Raw genomic sequence first — 5,879 nt, 5'->3', positions numbered from 1 at the left:
TCCAGGGGAAGAGCTAAGAGCTAAGTGGGTCACAGGGGACCCAGAGCCAGGCTGGGGAATGGAGGGCACTGAGTGACTGCACATGCACTTTGAAAGGTTCCCAGAGAAGGTGACACCTGAGCAAAGACATGGAGAGAGTGGGGCCACTGAGTACCTGGAGGAGCAGCATTCCATGCAGGGAAACAGCAGTGCAAAGGCCCTGAGGCAGGAGTGAGCCTGGCTTGTTCTAAAAGCAGCCCGGGGCCATTGTGGCTCAGGTTTACTGAGAGGGGCAGCAGAGGGGAGGGAGCGGCCTAGGAAACGTCCAGGTGGGGCCGTTTGGAGACGGCAAGGACGTGGCTCTGGCCCAGGGACCCAGGAGGGCTCTGTGGGGCAGGATCTGGTCCCCAGCTGCCGTGTGCAGTGGGGCAGTGGTGGCCCTGGGAGTGCTGCAGGTGGCACGGACCAGGTGGGCTGGGCTCTGATTCCAGGTCTGTGTTGAAGATGGTGTTTGAACTGCTCTGACCCCCACAGCAGCCTCCAGGAAGGCCCACTTATCAGATGAGGAGACAGCCTCGGGGAGGTGACCTGACACGTCCCAGGCTTGCCCAGAGCAAAGCGCCTGCTTCTCGCAGTGGAGCCTGCGCTTTGAGAGACGAGGGGACATACTGGGAGCCCAGGGACACACAGGTGGGGGCCAGGCCGCAGTCCCAGAGATCACACTCTTCTAGAAACTCCAGGGCCCTGCTCTTCCCATCGGTCAGCCTGACGCACATGGGGGCAAGTGCCTGGGCTCGCGGGGCTGCCCAGTGGGTGGGGGTGTCCGCCCTCATAGTCCCTTACACAGAGCCGGCTAATGCAGAGGCCTGCACCTCTCTCCCCTCAGGTTGGGTCTGGGAGGGGCCTGTGGAATGCATAGGAGCCCGTTGTTCAGATCTAGCCTGGGCTGCAGGGGCTGTCCCAGGCATAGGGGTGGAGGCAGTAAGGATGGGGTGGGGGTGGGGGGCTGAGCAGGGGACACCCTCCCCTACCTGTGTGGTGCTTATTTCAGAGTCTGACCTGGCAGAAGGGTGCCCTGTGCTACCAGCACCCACACACAGTTCCCAGGGCTCCCAGCCTCCCCAGGGTCACCACCCTCTGACCCCAACCCTACAGGTCAGTCTCTTCTCGGGACCGCAGGGCCGTCTGTGAGGCTCAGTGCGAGGTCCACCGCACCCCCAGCCACCATCCTCCTCCATCCACGGCTCTTCCCACTTGGGCCCCCGCTGGGTGTGTCCTGGGAGACCCGTCCCACTGCCGTTTCCTGGATGGTTGGACCAGTTCCATGGAAGGGCTTTAAAGGACTGTGCCGTTTAGGGAGCAGATGCCTCCCGTCTTCTCTGCCTGCAGGGTCACCCTGCACCAGAGCCCCTGGTCATCTGGGGCCGTGTAACTGTGGGCCCTTTCCTTTGTGCCTCTGTGGCCCCCGAGGGGTCCCACCTGCAGCTGCAGTCAGAGGGCGGCCTTGGGCCTCCTGGAGCCGCCCCTCCGTCCCCCTCTTTCCCGAGGTCGGCTCTGGCCTGCCCGCTGCCCCTCCTGACCGCATCTCAGGTTCTCAGACTCCACGTGTCCAAAGCAGAGCTCGCTGTCTGCCTCTCAGCCCCTCAGCCCATGTCCTCCTCCATTTTTTTCCTCCTCAGTGACCTCAAAGGGGATCCGGCAGGGCTCCTGCCGCTCAGCCCAGCCCCGGCCAGATGACGTCAGTCTGTCCTAGTGTCGCCAGGATTCCTTCTTCTCTCCACCCTACGGCCGTGACCACAGGCCAGACCGAGAAGGAGCTCCCCAGATTCTGCGGATGAGGCCAAATCCGACCCCAGCCCTGCAGCTGGTGGGGAGCCCCCACAGTCTAAATCCGCACGTGGCTCTCCTCTGCCCAAATCCTGGTGCTGGAAGCACAGCTGATCTCAGCACCATGAAGACAGACACAGAGGACGCCCTCCCTGCAGGTGGGATGCAGGCTGGGTGCCGAAATCGGCTCACAAAAGGGAAAAACAAAGAAAGGTGAGCCGGGTCTGGCCACACCACGGAGCCCAGTTTACAGGGAGGACAAGGGACACCGCTATGCTCTTGTCCCTGGCGAGTCCCAGGCCAAACGGCTCAGTCTCACCTGGCAGGACATGACCTCCTTGAGGGCAGGAATTTGGGGAACTGGTGTATCATAATGATCTAAAGTGGTGTTGACGCACAGTAGGTGCTTAGTAAGTACTTGTTGGAAATGAGTGGCTGAATATATAAATGAATTAAAAAGTCCATCCTTTTATGGCTGAATAATTTTCTGTCGTATGGACAGACCACTTCTTGTTTATCCATTCATGAGTCAGTGGACACATTGCCCTCGCCTCCTGGCTGCTGTGACTGTGGGCGTGCAAACATGCGTTTGTGTTCCTGCTTTCAGTTCTTTGGGGTGTGTGCCTAAGAGTGAAACTGCTGAATCATCTGGTAATCCTATGTTTAATTTTTGGAGGAACCACCACATTATACCCAGTTCAATTGAACACCAACTCGACAAATGTTTATTGAGCTCTGACAATTTAGACAGAGAAAACTGACGTACGTAGGAAAGCAAGGGCCTGTGAAAACAAGCCGCCCTGTCTGCTGTGACTGCCGGGAAGCAGGCCCCTCAGGACCGGGCCTCGCTGAGAGCCTCACGTGCAGATGGATGGCCCGACCCCGGAGGATTCCAGGAGGGTTCCTTTATTAGTGTGGGTCTGCGTCTGTTTCCCCTGGGCCCCAGCAGGACTGCCTCTTGGCCTTCTGGGGGAGAGGAGGGCGACCCTGGAGAAGGCGCCGTCCTACGGCTTTCAGTGTGCAGGTCTTTCCCTCCTCAGTTAAATTTCTTCCCAGATCTTTTGTTCTTTCCGATGCAGTTGTTGTGTGATTGTCTCCTCTGTTTCGCTTTCTGTTAGCTCGTTGTTAGCGTGTGGAAATGACAGATTTGGGCGTCCTGAGTCGTGTCCCGCCGCTTCGCCGACTCCCCTGACGGGCCCTGGCAGGGTTCGGGAGGCGTCTTCAGGATCTTCTGCGTGTGGTGTCGTGTCCTCTGCAAACAGGGACAGTTCTCCTTTTCTTTCCACTCTGGATCCCTTTTGTGTCATTCTCTGGCCTGGCTGCTGTGGTGAGACCTTCCAGGGCTGCGCTGAATGAAAGCAGGGGAGGGTGGGCGTCTTTGTCTTGTTCCTGATCTTCGAGGAGAAGTTTTCAGCTCCTCACGTTGACTGTGATGTTAGCTGGGGGCTTCTCACGTGGGGCCTTTATTGTGTTGAGGTGTGCTGCCTCTGTGCCAGCTTGTTGAAGGCCTTTGTCATAAGGGATGTTGAAGGAAAGGAGGTTGACACCTGCTGCAATGTGGGTGAAACTGAAGGACGTTGTGCTCAGTGGAGCCAGTCACAGAAGGACGAATGCTGTGTGATTGCACTTAAATGAGGCCCTAGAGCAGCCGGATTTACAGAGACAGAGAGCAGAAGGGTGGGTACCAGGGGCTGGGGGGTGGGGGGCGGGGGTTTCTGTTTTGTGGGAACAGAGTCTCAGTTTTGCGAGATGAAAAGGCTCTGGAAGTGGACGGTGGTGATGGTGGCAGAGCAGGGTTCACTCAAACATGGTTAAGACGGCTAAGGTGTACGTTATGTTGATTTTACCACGATCAAAAATTAAATCCGCTTCTGAAATTGACCAGGTGTTTCCAGGTGCCGCACTGTTTTCATGCTGCTTTGGGCAGAGTGTCCAACACGATACGGAAGCCGGGAGAGAGGACCAGCCCTGCTGCCCCTTACTTGGGCCTAAGGTAGAAGCCTTGCTGTTTTGGTTTTGCGCGAAGCGCCTTGGCTCTCCTGCTGCCAAGATGCCCTAAGTGCAAGCAAAGTGCTAAGATTTCTGGTGGCGCCGAGGTGGCCCCAGGGGGTGGGGGGGGGCCTGGTCATAGGACCAGGACGGGAAGGCCCGTGTGTCTGGGCTGCGGGCACCACCGGGCCCCACGAGGTGAAGGCAGCCTTTGCTCTCAGCTCCGTGCTCCACAGAAAGGAGCTAGCCTGGCCTGCTCTGCTTCTGCGACGACGGGGAAAATCTCCCCATGCCCACTGGCAGCCATACACTCTCTGTGGTTTCTGTCTGGGGGAACAGCAGCCGGGGGAAGACAAACACGAAGACGGGGATGGGCCGGTGCTGACCCGGACACTCGGTCCCTGCTCGGCGGGAGGCCACTGGGAACAGAAACCCTGCCCGGCCCTGAACCCACAAACAGCCCTTGGCTGGGATCCTACAGGGCTTCTGATGAGCACAGCCCACCCCCTGACACAGAAAACCCAACTAGACACACACAGGTGCCTGCAAGACACCAGGCCAGGCGCCGGGCACTCAGCTCCCAGGCTCTCTCCGGAAAACGGGGCTCACCGGGGTGAGGACACCGTGCTGGGGTGTGCCAGACCAGCAGGGCGGCGGGGAGGAGGGAGACGGTGCATCAGTGTCTCAGGGCGAAGCAACCCCAGGAACACACAGTAGGGCGGGACCCAGGCGCCACCTCCAGCAGCCACAACTTTGGGAAAGTTACCGGCTCCTCCAGGGCCGCAGTCTCGTCACCAGTGAAATGAGGACAATCACAGAAAGCGCCTGCCCCCTGCCCAGCGACTGGATGAGACACTGCAGGTGAAGCACTTGGCCAGCCGCCCAGAGGGTGGTTAGGACGCACTCGACTCTGGCGGTCATTAAAAGAACAAGTGTTCTGTGCTTCAGTCCATTTAAGAAGCCATTTTGTAACGTGTGCTTGTGCATGCCCATGCAGGAACTGGCGGTGGAAACAGGAGCCAGCCTGTGAGGACCGCTGAGACACGACACCTGTCCTGGCTGGTCAGCTGGACACCGGACGTTTGGCCCAAAGCAGGAGGCAGCTGGGGTCTGTCTGCGTCTTCTCATTTGTGTTAGTGCATTTCCTTGGGTGGTGGAGGAAGGGCGTGTCCATCTCCCGGAGACGGTTCGTTTGGATCATTGGTCTTTCTAAGGCCGTAATAAAAAAGTGAAATCCACTGCGTTTGCTTGTTATCGCTGTGAAACCCATTATTTCCTGGTTGTGACGATGGAATTCCACATCACGTGAACTTAAGCAAAAGTAAACAAGCAACCCTCCACCCACAGAAAGGGGATTTACCGTCTCACGTAATTGGAGAGAACAAAGATGGGTCTTAACAGCTTCAGGCACAGCAGGATCCAGGCGCTTAAATCGCCTCTCTCCTTTTCCTCTTCACTGTTTGTTAGCTGAAAGCTACACTGTAAGCCCTCACTCATGACTGCAGATTGAGAGAGAGCCTCTCTCCTTCAGAGCCCACATACTGGACTTCACGGAGGGGTTCCGATGGCCTGGCTTGGTCACTTGCTCTCTCCTTGGGCCAATAACTCTGGACAGGGAAATAGGGCACCATGCTGGCCAGACCTGGGTCTCACATTCACCCCTGCAGCCGGAGGATGGTGTGGCCAGCAGCCCCACAGGACTCACGTGAGACAGAGGAGGACTACAGCAGATAAAACTGTCTACACTGGTGAGGCTTTGCAGGGGGTGAGTTGTGTACCCTCCAGGCACTCGGGGGCCGCAGCCTTTGTCCCGGCCCTTCACCTGCGGAGTTCATTGAGGGATCATACAGGGCCACAGTCCAGGGAGACGCCATGCGCTGAGTCAGGCACTGCTATTTGGGGGAAATTCCTGCCATCTTGTTTTCCTTTGCCTAAAACTGCCACTTCCGTGTTGGAGGAGGCAGGGTGGCAGGAAGCAGGGGTGAGCCGTCCAAAGACGGCTGGTTTGCAAACATTCCTGGAAGGTCAGCGTTGACATCAGCCGTCAGGCAGGACCTCTGGGAGTCGTTAACCCACGGAAACAG

The 5,879-nt window shown here is 57.9% G+C and overlaps 1 long non-coding RNA gene across 2 annotated transcripts; it reads left to right on the top strand.

Annotated features, from left to right (window-relative positions):
- Positions 1 to 2,028: 2,028 nt before the first annotated feature.
- Positions 2,029 to 5,051, top strand: LOC116669344. Of its 2 annotated transcripts, XR_004326736.1 has the most exons (4): positions 2,029 to 3,483; positions 3,692 to 3,799; positions 4,017 to 4,656; positions 4,793 to 5,051. It is a non-coding gene; the product is annotated as an uncharacterized LOC116669344 (long non-coding RNA). The 2 variants fall into 2 exon arrangements; XR_004326735.1 differs by having other exon boundaries at positions 3,692 to 4,656.
- Positions 5,052 to 5,879: the final 828 nt, after the last annotated feature.

Source organism: Camelus ferus, chromosome 16 (genome assembly GCF_009834535.1).
Source record: "Camelus ferus isolate YT-003-E chromosome 16, BCGSAC_Cfer_1.0, whole genome shotgun sequence".
In the NCBI taxonomy this organism is placed as follows: Eukaryota; Metazoa; Chordata; class Mammalia; order Artiodactyla; family Camelidae; genus Camelus; species Camelus ferus.
This window is presented reverse-complemented; position numbering and strand designations above follow the sequence as displayed.